Source organism: Sarcophilus harrisii, chromosome 1 (assembly GCF_902635505.1).
Source record: "Sarcophilus harrisii chromosome 1, mSarHar1.11, whole genome shotgun sequence".
NCBI lineage: Eukaryota > Metazoa > Chordata > Mammalia > Dasyuromorphia > Dasyuridae > Sarcophilus > Sarcophilus harrisii.
The window spans coordinates 477,208,345-477,223,120 of record NC_045426.1 but is presented as its reverse complement, the minus strand read 5'-3'; the positions used below and the strand labels follow the sequence as shown (position 1 = coordinate 477,223,120).

At 33.7% G+C, this 14,776-nt stretch overlaps 1 protein-coding gene across 27 annotated transcripts in view; it reads left to right on the top strand.

Annotated features, from left to right (window-relative positions):
• DTNA (dystrobrevin alpha) overlaps positions 1-14,776 on the top strand; it is a 472,577-nt gene that overhangs the window by 296,453 nt on the left and 161,348 nt on the right. The gene's annotated exons all lie outside the window — the stretch shown is intronic.

The following is a 14,776-nucleotide window of genomic DNA, read 5'->3' as shown; positions in this document are numbered from 1 at the left end:
AACCAAGACAATCTCAATAGACTTTTGATAGACAATGCCATCTGCATCCAGGAAAAGAACTATGGAGATTGAATGTAAATCAAAACAGGCTATGCTCACTTCTTTTTTCTGTTTTTTTTTTCCCTCCCATGTTTCCTTTTGTTCTCATTTTTCTCTCCCAATTTGATTCATAAAATAATGTGTATTAAAAATAAATAAATAATTTTTAATTGGCAAAGGGGAATTAAGAATGACATCTTGATGCATAATTCAACATGCTAGTATGTATCAGGTACATGGAGAGATAAGATAAAGATTTTGACCATGAGAAAATTGGGAAGATATATGTAATTTGTAAAGTGTGATTTGTAATGCAATTTAAATATATATTATATATATATGTATGTATATGTGTATATATATATGTATGTATGTGTATATATATATATATATATATATATATATATATATATGTAGAATGTGTTTACTTCTGCATCATGCCTATACTGGATGCACTTGGTGATAAAGGAAATTGTAATCCAGTTGATCAATTAAAACATCCATAAAGCCAGAAGATATAAATAATTATACAATAATAATGTAGTATAAATGTTATTCATCATTAGTGAAAGATAGATAGTGGATAATTATTGTGAGACTAGAATAGTCTAGGAACACTTGCTAAAGATTAATGTAGGGCCAGTTCTTGAAGGAAATAAAAACAAGGCAAGCAGAATAAAAGCAGATAAAATGTTCTTGGAGGCAGGTGATATATGATGGAGAAAAGATGATAAGGAAGTTGATAATGATAATCTCTACCCTTAGAATCACCGTCCTTCCAACCATCCAGGCTCACAACTTCACTCTCATTCTTCACTTCTCTCTTGCACTGATTCCACATAGCTGTCTGGCACCTTTTGCCATTTTCACCATTATTAAATTTCTCAAATATGTCCTTTTTTCTTCACTTACTGTATCTCATAGTGTAGTATTATGCCTAGAGTAGTACAATAATCTTCCTCTTGTTCTGACCTCGTGTCTCTCCTCACTCTAACCCATCTGCCATTTAGGTAGTAAAGTGATTTTCCTAAAGTGCAGGTCTACCCAAATCACCTCTCTGCTCACACAAATCCCAGCACTTTGCTATTAACTTTAAGATAAAATATAAAATGTCCCTTTCTATTTATCCTGTCTACATTTTACCTTCTAACATATACAACATGGTCCAGCAATTCTGATCCCCTTGCTATTCACCACATAATAACATTCCATCTCCCAGCTCTATGACCTTCCAGTGATTATATCTCATCCCTAGAATATTCTTCTTCAATGAGATTAAATTTAAATGGAAAAAGGGCCACTAAACCATACATAAGAAATCTTGTGATTTGCATTTTGGCACAGAAAAACACTCATTTCTATATTTCTTTTCTTAATTAATGCACTAACATAGTGCAATCAAATAGTAACTCCATTTTAATCTGGCTCAGACTGCACATAATTATTGTGAGGCTAGGACTGTCTGTTGTGTTGTGGGCAACATGAGGACTGGGGACCCTATCTTTGGGCATTGCTGCTCTACTTCCTATCTTTGACTACTCACATGTCTGGTTTCCTTCAAGACTCAATCAAATGCCTTCTGTCAGAACCCTCTCCGCTCTTTCCCAATGCTTTATCTCTAAGATTATTTCTCATTTACACTGTATATATTGCATGTACATAGCTTTCCCCATAGAAATCTCTGACTTCGGGATCCATGTTTTTGATCAGCACATTGCCTGGCACATAGTAAGCCCTTTAATATTTACTGAATGACTGGCACCTAGTAGGCAATTAATAAATGCTCATTGACTAACTAATATAAAATACATGAGATGGATAATAAAGAATCTGCCATGGTTGGACAGAGGAGAGAAGCTAGAGAAAAAAAAAAGCATAAAAGAAAAGGTTGAAGAATTTCAATATAATGAACAAAAGTATATTCTTGTAGGTTATTTATTAGAAGGTCATTATGAAAAATGATTATTTTTTGAGAAAATTAACAACAGTGGCAAATAGGCTACTTTGAAGAATCTAAAGATAGAGGAGGCTACTAGGAGGATATTAAAGTGATTCAGGCATGAAATGATGAAGAACAGGACTAAACAGAAGGCAGTGAAAAGAGATAAAGGGATTGATATAGCAGATATTATAGAAGGATCAACACAATTTGATGAATGGCTGTGCATGAGATAGAAAGTTAAAAAAAAAAAAAGATTGACTTGGAGGTTTGTGATAAAACTGACAGTCAATGGGAAGTTGGGAAGGTTTGCAGGCTTAACTCAAAAATGCAATTTGACAGACATATATTTATTATGTATACCACCATAAAAGTATTGCCAAAGTATTGCATCATAGCATAAAAGGGATCTTGGGTTTTCACAGGCAATGCCAATAAAGCATGAGCCATAGTAGGCTTTACCATGCTAGAAAAGATTTAAGTGATTCCACTTACATAATTTTATATAATATTGTGAATTTTTTTTTCAAGAATAATATTGTCAGTTGTAAAATGTGGTCAATACTAAACAATTTCACCTTTGGATAGCTCCAGTTACAAAATTTGTTTTGTTTTGGGTGGGTTTTTTTCCTTTTATTGAGTCTAAATTTGCCTCTTTGGCATTTTCACTATATTGCCCCTGGTTCTGCCTTCTAAAGCCATATGGAATAAATGTAATGCTCTCTGCCACATGGCAGACCTTCAGATATTTGAAAATAGCTTTTGTGTTTCTCCTTCATCCCCAACCAGTCTTATCATACTACGGGCTAATTATCCTCAGTTCCTTCATCTGATATGTATATGAAAGTTTCTCACAATTATCATCCTTATTAGAGTTTTTCAGCCTCTCAACAACTCTGAGGTACATTCTCCAGATACTATGATTCAGTTTTTATATATATAGAAATAAAAGTGGAGGAAAGTTAAATGACTTGGCGAATCACACAATTGACTAGTATGAGAAGTGACTCCCTTTTTCAAGTTCTATTTTATATATGCCTTTGAAATGTTAGGAACAGACTTACTCTTATTTGGGGGAGGGGAGAAATGTGATGGGATCCCTTTTTACAGGTTCAAAACTTAATAACTTGTTATCTGCTAATACTAGTACATTTGAACCCTTGGTTTGCCACAGCATGAGCTGTGATACTTTCAACTACATCTAGCTAAAGGCCTTTTACAGGAACCAAAGGCTTTTTATCAGCTATTATAGGGCTTTTAAAGAACATTTCCTCCCAGTGCCCAATCACTTCCAGGTAAAAAGCTCAGCCTTCCTCATTAATTCTTTGAAACCACTAAAGTGGTCAGGGAGTAAAACAGAGCTGTTCATATGAAGTAAGACAAAGAATGAGTGAATTGTACCCATCTTCCAGGGGACTGTACTTGACTTACTTTGGGAAAGCTACTTATACAGCTCCACATCACTCCCCCTTCTTAAATCTTGGAGAAAATAACTGGTACTCCCCACATTTTACCATATTTTATCCACTTCCAAAATCCAGGACACTCATTTCAATGGCTACAAATTTATATAACATGAGACATATTTGTGTGAACTGAAATGTTTATGGACCACAAGAGAGAACTTTATAATCTTAAAAGCTCACCCACAGGGTAGTTAATGCTGCTTGGCTAAAAAATGTTTATACTGCTTTTTTTTCCCTCCCAGAACAGTAGTTCTTAGAGCCATAACACTGTTAACAGAAATGTGGGTGTATGTATGTATATGTGTGTAAGAGGTATGGGAGCAATGAATAAGGGTAGAACAGTGCATTTTTGCCTTTTTTCCCGTTGTAAGCAATAACTTTGTTGGTTATAATTCAGAAATTTCTTTGCATTCTGGCTTTCTAACTGGTTTCATTTTCTAAACAATTATATCATATATCATATTATCCTTTATTGTACTAATAAGTGCAATGTGACATAATAAAATGTCATATTTTAATTAAGTATAAATTCACTGTAATACTTTCTTTTGGGAAGTTCATAAAGTACTATTAAGTAGCAGGCATCTTATTTTCCAGATCTTTTAGTTCAGCCTTGTGCTGGGATTTTCTTCAGTGTAGCAGTTATTTTCAAGCAGGCCATTCCTCCAACAGAATAATTTTGATTTTAAGACATGGTGGAATTGTGCCCCAATGACTATAACATGAAGATCAGAATGACATTTAGTTATCTTACCTTTTATTTTCATTCATATTTTTCTATTAGAGTCTAATATTCATGAAACACTAGAAATTAAACACAACTAATTAAATAGGACAACATGGACAGGCTAATTCAGTTCTAAATAATTCTTAAGACTGAACAATTGCCTCAGTGATAGCTTGATATTAGAAAAACTTGCTATTAGCACACAGGAAAGGCTGTGTCTAGAATACAGTGTAATATAGTGACATTCATTTGGGTTATCCCAGTAGACCTCAATGAATGTGACAATTCCCAAGCTCTTGAATTTTAGAGCTCAGCTCCCTGAGTCATAAATCCTGTCTCTCTTCCACTATAACTGTCAATGACTATGTCTAACTGGGGGATTCTGAGTCAGAAATTTAAAAGGATTTTGCTCTCTTTCAACATTGCAATTGGGAGGCAAGGGGTATCCCCTTTTTAAAAAAATATTTGGCAATCTTTGATTTATTATCATTGCTTTGTCAGGAAACTGGGATTCCTATGGCCAGTTCCTTATTTTAGAACAGATTTCCCTTGACTGAAGGCATCATACACAGAACCTGATGATTAGTAGAAAATAGACAGAGATCCAAAGACAGGAGTATAAGAGATGACTGTTTTATCTTTCCTTTTTTTTCACTCTCTTGTTATAAAACTCAGTTGGCTGTCTAGAAAGAAGTCCATTGGTGCACAGAATTTCATTGTTTATTACTAGAGATTGTGCAATCCATAGCTATGGGATGCACACTCACCCTGCCAATTCCTTTTCCATGTGGCCTATTTAATTTTGGCTGGAAGGTTGGTTAACCCCAGATTCTTGGCTGTGTTTTTATTGGATGGCATTCCTCATGCTCCCTTTGATGTCATTTCTGCAAGTGTTTTAATTTTGTCTTTATTCCCCTGGTGAATTGTTGTTCTCTAGGTTGTCTTTTATTTCCTCACACTCATTATCTTCTTGATAGAAAGGCTTTGTGAAAGAAAAGGCAAAAATAGGAAGGGATTAATTTATTTTATGTTAAACTATAGATCAGCTACTCTGTTACATTTTCCTGACACATAAAATTGAGGTGAAAAGTTGTTAAGACCTGGCTTCTCCTAATTCCACATGTTAAAATAAAAAACTTTACTGAAATATAAATTGCTCCTTTTACAATTACTTGATCTCTTCTTTTTAAATATTTTATTGGCAAAAATAAACTTAGAGAGACCTCCTTGATGTAGGTTAGAACAAGAAAAAAGATTTTAGATTTTTTTAAGTATATTTTTCCCCCATGATTTCTTCTCTACCTTGTACAGTAGCTGAGATTGCTTCTTTAGGTTCTGATTTCTCAATTCTGAGCCTATAAATAATAGCTACAGGATGTCCCAAAAATATTAGTGTAGTTGTAAAACTTTGGGAACATCTTGTATAGAGCTTTAAGGATGTCAAAACTTTTTCCATAAATTAATCTCATAACAATCCTAGGAGATAGTTGCTATTATTATCCATATTTTGCAACTGAAGAAACTGCTATGGAGAGTTCAAGTGACTTCTTCAGGATTACAAAACCAGTAACTGTCTTCCTCAATCTAGGTTCAAAACTCTATCTGTTGTACTGTCAGCTGATGTCCAGAGCCAATCTTAGGTACAGTTGTGAAATAAATGAAGCTTATCTTCACCTATTTCTCAATATCCTCACCTTCTCACCTTTCTACTTTTACCCTTTGGCCACCTCTTGTGATCAGTTTTTCTTCACCTAACATATATGTAATATTTTTTTTCTTACCATTTGATTACCCAGTCATTCATTGTTATATCCTACCCTGATCTGTCCTCCATTATCTCTCCTCTCTAATCTAACCATCCTCTCTTTAAATGCACTAATAATGGCTAACATTTGTAGAAAATAATCTAATCATATTTAATTCATGTTAATTTGTGAATGACTAAAAGTCCTATTTAACATCTTTACAAATATGTTTAATTTTTTGAAAAAGGGCACACCACAAATTGCTAATTTACACCAAAGAATGCTTCTGTAATAGTTTTATTTGTGGAAATCTGAAAGGTTTGGGCAGAATAGTTTTGTTCGATTTTAGTCTTGGTCTTACATAGGGAGGATTTTCCTACTCCCATTCCCAGTAAGGTTGCTCATGACATTATCACCAATAGACATTTATTTTTACACATTATTCCTCTATTCTTGGAATTTCTAGCTGAATAACTAATTTGGTTGAGTCTTCTCTGTCTTCTAACCCAATTAAATTTGAGTGGGATAGGGAATGCTTCTTAAAGTAGTTAGAGAAAAACAGAAGAAATAAGAGAAGAGAAGGACATAAGGAAGAAAGAAAGAGAAAAAGAGGAGATAGAAAAAGTAAAAGGGAAAGAAGAGAAGCAGAAAATAAGAAGGGGAAAAGGGAGGATAAAGATTCCTAGTCCCTTAAAACATGATTGTCTAAGAGCTGGCAAATACCCCCTACACAGATATTGTCCCAATCTTTTGACTCCATATACTAGCCTTCCTCCCAACACACAAAGGGGGACAGTAATGGCTAGAATTGGTCCTCAGTCCTCTCATAGATTTTCAGTGTAGCAGTAATCCTGATTTCTACCATCTCAGAATTTCAAAGTGACAATTGATCTTGGGGATCATCTAGTCAGACCCATCTACTCCCCAGTTTAGACAGGAGTAAACTGAAGCTTTAAAAGATAAGGCAATTTAGCCCAGTCTCAAAGAAAGTGATTTTAAATTGTTCTTTATTTTAAGAGCAGTAACTTGCAAAGTAAGAAATATGTATTTTCTGAAGTTAGCACATAATAATTTTGTCTTTTTGTAAAGAAATCATGTTAAGTATCCTAATCAATATGAAAAACTCTCCAGTCTGTTGAAACTTAAGTTTACAATTTATACAAAGTTTAAGCATTTTTTCAAAATTCTAGGTTCAATCTTCTCAGTAAGGACAGATAAACAGTCTAATGTTTCCAGGAGCAGAAGGAATAATGGAAGTTTGTATAAAGAAATTAAGCCAGACCATTAAGGGGATTAGTGAACAAAACTAGGCAATCAGTAATAAGTGTCTGGATGTGGGGGTGGAAGAGAAATACAGACCTACAAAGGCTTTAGTAGAGTAGAATGCAGGTGCCAGAATTATGAGCCAGTAGAAAATAAGCAACAATCTGTTGACCCTACAATTACCCCCATGAGTTTATTACTAAATTTGTGTGTGTGTTGAACCACAATAGAAGCCCACTGATGCTGATGATTATCTGGACACTAATCTATTGTTCTAGAAGAACAGAACAGAATTGATTATTGATAGTATTGTCAATATTGACAGGATTGCTGCTTATTTTTAGAATAGCAAAATGCAGTAGAACCAAAGGGATACACAAGTATAGAATGGTGTGGTTCTTCTTTGTGTTTCCTTTTTTAGAAATTATTATCAAGCAATTTTTTGATTTCTGTCACAGGAAAAGGAAGAGATTAAGAGAACTTCCATTTTATCTGATCATTGGTAATTAGTAATAATCTATGTTAAAACATGCGGTATATTCTCTTTCTCTCCATCCCTCCATCATTCTCTGTCTTTCTGTCTGAATGTCTGTCTTTCTGTTTCTTTCTCTCTCTCCCTCTCTCTTTGTCTCTCACCACTATGATTGTCTTTTTAAAGGCAAACTGAGTTACATGACTTGCTCAGGATCACACAGCTAGTATCTGAGGCTAGATTTGAGCTCAAGTCCTCTTAACTCCAGAGCCAGTACTCTTTTCATTGCATCACCTAGCGAGCGGCCTTTGAATATTTTCTATGACTAAATTTTAATCAGCCATAAGACTTGATATAGTCTCCTTTATGAACTCATTACCTTTCTATAGTTCTGATTTTTTATTAGCATTATTCACTATAGAAGTCTTCAGTACCCCTAAGATGCTGTACTACTCTCTCTACACTTTATTCTTTGGTGATCTCTTCTACAATGGAAAAAAGTGTCATCTCTGTGCTAAGGAATTTGGTATACATGCATGCATACACATAAAGACAAATATATATCCAGCTCTAATCTCTCCTAAATTCATAGAATAAAGAGCTGGAAGATATCTTTACAGCAGCTGTTATAAGAATTTCCTATTTAGTCTCCCAGTTTTAAGACTTCCCTTTCAAATCCATCTGTTATGCAATTATGAATTTAAAATTCCTAAAAAAAATCAAGGTCTAAACTTCTGCTCAAAATTTTTCAATGGCTGCTCCTTCCAGGATAAAATATGAACTCCTCAGCTAGGCATTAAAAACCCTCCAGTTGGGTTCCCACCTGTGTTTGCAGACTTTATTCATATTCTTTCTTTTCCCAACTGCATGCCTTCCAAATTATACTTCTAGCAATTCCTGTGCTCAGCATTATATGTTCTTTTTCTATTCCCAATCTATTTCCCTATGGATATTTAACTCACCTCTTCCTCTTAGAACCTAAATTTCAAAACCCTTACTCAGAAAGCTTAATTTTCTAAGTTTTCTGTAGATTTCTAAGTTTTCTAAGCTCATCTCATTGCTCTCATCTCCACAAACCTTTTCCTGGTTTCACAATTGTTAATATTCTTTCTATTTCTAATTTTCCTAAAGCAATTTTTCTGATCTCTCCTTCATCCCTTTTCTTATATCCTATTTTGTATTTTACTTATTTATAGGGATTGTTTCATTTTTTGTATTTCCATACTCTGCAGCAAACATTGTACCTCACATATAGTAGATGTTTAATAAATACTTATTGATTGATGTATTTCCCAATACTAGATAATGTCCATAAGAGGAGTAACTGTTTACATTTGGTCTTTGTATTTCAGGCACCAATATAATCTCTAGTTTTTTCTTCTCTCTAGTAAAAAAATAAATCTCGAGTACCTACTACAGTTTTACACATGGCAAGTATTTAATAAATGTCTATAGACATTTATTTGAATTTCATTGAACTCTAATCAAAATATTACTAGTTGTCAAAGATACCTAATGACTTCTTTGCATTTGTCTTCATTTCTGGAAAGAGAGGTTCTGTGTTTATAATATACTCTTTTCAGTTCAAAGGTTAGTTCAGGCTAAAACCTTGTATAATAAATATATTTAGCCTAATGTGCATTATCAAGTTATTTTGTTCTGGGAAATGGGATTCCTAAGGGACCCTTACTTATCAAATGAGATGGAACTTGTTTAAAACATGCCTTTGTGTGTTGGGAGAGGGAAATGATGGCACATATTATGATATAATAATATTTTCCCAACACCAGTAGAAATAAAAGAATGAATTAAAAAAAAAAAACAGCTGAGTTAAAGATGAAAAAAAAATCAAACTTAATGCAGTCACTTTAGTTGGGAAATAACCTTTTCCTGCTTTGTCAGTGGTTCATCTAGATGACGTGAAAACAAGGAAGACCAAAGCAGTTATCTCTAGCCCCAAGAAAGAGCACTGAACCCTTTGTAACAAAGGGAACTGGAATGTAAATCTGGGAGTCATATTAGAAGATGGCCTCATTAATTGAAATGGAAACAAGTGTTCATGGGTCACCAATAAATCAATTAAAAAAGAAAAGAGACTTGAAATGTTTCAGTTATTAAATGTAGGGTTTGCAATAGTTGGTGACTCTACAAGTGCAGGTTTACCCAGTATGCTATGTCTTCTGCAAAGTGCAAAATGAAGAAATAAAAATCAAACATGGAAAGAGAACTTATTTTAATGCACATTGTCTGCTTTTGGACTTAAGTAATCAAATATCTCTTATCATTTAAAAAATTTCTTGATGCGTTTGAATCATATGGGAGGTTGTACAAATCTGGAAGATGGAAATTATTTTCATGCTTAGTTCCAATATACTCCTGAAACAAAACATAAAATTCCCATACAATGTGACTTAGAAACATTTTCAACTGACCTTTGCCAGAATATTGTAGATTGACTTGTACTGGTAGATAATAACCAGATTGATATGAAAAAACAGTATTTGTTAGTCTAACCTACTTTTAAAATCTCACAATCTACATATAATAGAAAAGGATATTTTTATTGTTAGCAATTTATAAAAAGCATTTATGAAGGATATAAAACAAGAAGTTCTTATAAATTTGACATAATTTTCCATATAGTTTAGATATACGACTTTTATTTGAGAAATTGTCTATAAAATATTTCTCCAATTTCCTGCTTTTGTTCCAATCTTGGCCTGTTGGTTTTATTTGTACAAAAACTTAATTGTTTTGATTGGTTGGTTGTTGTCTTTCATTCTCAAAGATGATGAAAATGACATCATAATATTAGTGAAATTATATTATGTCTGACTGTGTCTGATCAGACAGTAGGAGCTGAGGAAACTTTACTATATGTCAGGCACAAATAGTCTATATGAACATTTGGACTGGATTCCCCAAATATATGCATCTCATGTATCTTTTGAGCTACTATGATTCTTCTTTGCTTATAGAGCACAGCACTTTCTTTGAAGTGGGCATGCCATACTGGGCAGTTCTTTAACAGCATTTCCCATGTCATACAATCAATTCCAAAGTTTTTCAAAGATAAACATAGATATATAGGTATATAGACACTCTCAAGGTATCTTTGAAAAACAGTCTAATTTCTCGTTTCCCATGCTTTCATTCTGGATGGCACTGATAGCTAAGAGAACAGGAAAGATTTCATGGAAAACATAGCCCTGAACTAAACCTCACAGAAGACAAAGGTTGAGAAGAATAGATGGAAAAGGAGTCCCTTAGAGATATATAGGACAACCAGTGCAAGGCATAAATTAGGTACCTAAAAGGTTGAGTTTGGGAACAGCAAGTTCATTTAGGTCCCAAGCCGTATGAAAAATGAATTCTCTACAAATGTTTACTACAGACCATTTTATCTGGGATGTAAGAATATTAATCGAGTAATATCAGATAAATCTGGAAAGATAGATAATACTGTGGAGAACTTTAAATGTGAAACAAGAATTTGTGGCTAATTCTAGAGGCAATAGGATAATTAAACTGTTTATTTTTGTTTTTAGCAAATCTTGATAAGATTAAATCTGTGCTTTGAGATTATTAATTGAATGTTGTATGGAGAAAGAATCATAGAGAAGAAATATTGAAAGCAGGGAGGCTAGTTGGGAGGTTATCACAGTTGTCCCTAAAAAAGGGATGAGAGTCTGAATTAGGGGAGAGGCCAGGTAAGTAAAGAAAAGGGATAGGCGGGAGAGACATGAAAGTAGTGTTGATAAGACTTGGCAATGGTTTGGATGCAGACAGTGAGAGAGAAGAAAGAATGACAAAGGGTGAGGATGACTTGAGATATGAACTTGGGTGACTTGCTGTCTCCAAGACTTGCATGTCGTGGATGACTGAATGTGACACTCTCTGGGAAGGAGGTACTGTGGGACCAGAGGAAGGGTGCTGAATATTAAATTAGAGGATATGAATTTGAATTGTAGTTCTGCCTCCTATTCCCCTTTACCTGTGTGACCTTGAGCCAATTAATTAATCTCTCAAGGCTTCAGTTTCTTTCTCTGAAAAATGGGCAGTTTTTGGATTAGATCATTTCAGAAGCTCCAGTTCTAAATCTGTGATCCTGTGTGTTTCTATCAAATATGTTAATTACTGGTTTATTCTATAGAGACAGCTGGTATTAATTCTTTTTGATCTCTTATACTTTTTTTGGTAATGTCTTAGTAGATTACAGATGGCAGGGGAGTTCCATATCTATAGGATCTGTAATAACTGACCAACTTAGGTCCTGTGGTAAGCAGACTGCTTTATGACATATATTGGCAGCATGACAGATGGGTTATTTTCTACTTCATCTCTTCCATATGACTTTGGACAGCTCTTGTCATAAGCATAGCTTCTTGACAATCCTCGTTATTTCAGCAGGAAAATTTTTCTCTGTGCATGGACTCCTCCTTCCTGTGGGTTTCTTACTTATGTCTTTTTTAAAACAAAAGGAATGGACCAAGCATTTTGCTCTTCAGGTGCAACTAATCAGAAATAAATTGTAAATTAAAGTAGTTGGCAGTTATGCTTGATAGTTATTTGATTTATAGCTTCAATTGTTTAAAAAAACAAAAACCTGCTACCTTGATATGCTGTTTCTTTCATTGCTTTCTTACTAGATATGATAGATGGACAATACATGAATATTCCAATTTTATTAGGAGTGATTCTTTTTAGAAAGCATGGGGAGAGGTGAAATTAAATTATGTTCTTTGATTTTTTTATAATGATACATCTTTTTCATTTTCTATTATTTCATTCTTCTGAGTTTTTCCTTCTTTTTATCAGAAGGTATACATTTTTCTAAGATGAGAGAACTAACATCTATCGTGTAGCTAAAGATAGTTTCTTACTTGAGTTAGTAAAGAGAAATGGTGAGTTTGCAGAAATGTGAATTCATTGCAATTCTTGTGTTGTACAACTTCTATTACTTAAGATTGTATCTTTTTAAAAAAATTCTCTGCTCCTCACATTATAGCCTATGTGACTGGGCTTTCATTTTAAAAAAGTGATCATTGAGACTAGTGAAATATGTATTTTCAAATATGTCATATGAAAGCCCATTTCCTCATAGGCTTTGTAGGTTAAGAAGCATGAACTTCTTTTTAAAATATGTTGATAATTGTATTGAAATACAATTGGTTTCCTTTGCAGTCTCATGTATTTTATTTTATACATTTAAACATTTTTCTGAGAAAGGTTCTATCAGCTTCCCCAGAATGACTGAGAAACTTACAAGACACACACAAAAAACTTAAGAATTATTATTATTAAATTCTTATTTTATTATTTAAAAAAAGTTGTGCCTTATTTTATTTTACCATTCCTTCCTTTTTGTTGTTCCTGCTGCCACTGAAAAGAGTTGACCAAAGGCTATTTAGCCTTTAAACCAGGGTCTTTTCAGGGCTTTTTTTCTAGATACATGAACTCCTAACTTTGGCTCTATGAACTTTTTAAAAAAATGTGTTTTGACAATTGTACAACATCAATGTAACTTAAGTTTCCTTTATAATAATAATTTTGTACATTTAAATACATTATTCTAAGAAGAGATTCATTGTCTTCATCAGGCAGAAAAACATTAAGAACCTCTGCAAATGAATATTGCAGCTAAGAAGGCAAATTGTACTGATCCAAATTCCCTTTAAAACGAATCTGCTTTTTATTAATTGGAATGAATGAGTTCAAATCCAAACTCAAATACCAATGAGTTGTGTGAGTCTTAATCTTTGGATACTTCCATGTCCTCATCTGTACAGTGGAGAAAATAATTGCACCTACCTCACAGGGTTGCTATGAGGATAAAATGAAATAATATTTGTAAAACACTTTTGCAAACCTTAAAATACTGTATAAATGCTAGCTATTACATTATTATTTGGTTGATATCATAAATTGTCTCCCCTAATAAATATCTCAAACATGCATATCTCTTTAATAGACAAAGGATACAATTAACAGACTTTCAAGAATAAAATGAAGATGAGCACCTCTGAGGAAGTTTTGATTAAATGGGGATATGCAAATTTACCCAAATTACTTTTCTGGACAAGGAATAAATTTTCTAGTATAAAATCCTAAAATATAATACATTCATAAAAAGAAAATTGGAATGGATACATACATACACACATACATATTTCCTACATCTTGTTCGATTACACTAATACTAGGCTGTACTGGCCTCCCACAGGGAGAATGTCATCTTGCTAACTGAAGCCTTCAGACCCCTCACCCCCAATTCCCTCACCTCCCCACCCCCACTGGCATGCATGGAATTGCCACAATTTACCATGAAAGAGAAGGAAAAAAAAATTCTTTCTCCTATGTCCATGGATTGGACTAAGTGTACTTAGCCTTGATGCCTTTGCATAGATACAATCTATACTCCAAAGGTCACCCATCCATAGATTCATTCTTCTGCTTTTTCCTTCCCCCTTAAATGCCATCACTAATTTTCAGCTGAGCTCTTCCCAGGGGAAAACTTATTTGCTCTGGTTTCGGTTAAGATTGGCTACTCTCTGGTTTTATGACCTTAAATTCCTTCTAGACACAAGGACTCCTAACCTTGAGTCTATAAATATTTTCTTTTTTTCTTTTAAATATATTTTGATAAATAAGTTGAAATGCAATTCGTTTCCCTTGTAATTGTAGTTTTGCTTGTGAACTTAGATTTTTCTTTTTTTTTAATTAAATTTTGTTAACTATTGCAATATGAGTTTCTTTTATAATTATAATTCCGTGTATTTAAAAACTTCTCTTAGAGCAAAAGAACTGAATTTTCAAAACATATGTGACATTCTATTCTCTCATCTAATCAATGAAAGGAGAAATTGTTTTTTTCTCTCAGGACTAAATTCAGTCATTGTAATCATACAGTTCTCAGATTTGCTTTATTGTTCTTTCTTAGAGTGTTATTAGAATGGTGTGTGTGTGTGTGTGTGTGTGTGTGTGTGTGTGTGTGTGTATTGGGGGGCAGTTAGGGGAGGCAGACTGTTAGGAATCTTATAACACAATCAGGAAATCATAAGATGTCACCTGTTCTATTGTTTCCACATTAGCTATCTTGCAAACATATTTCCAGGTATCTTGTCT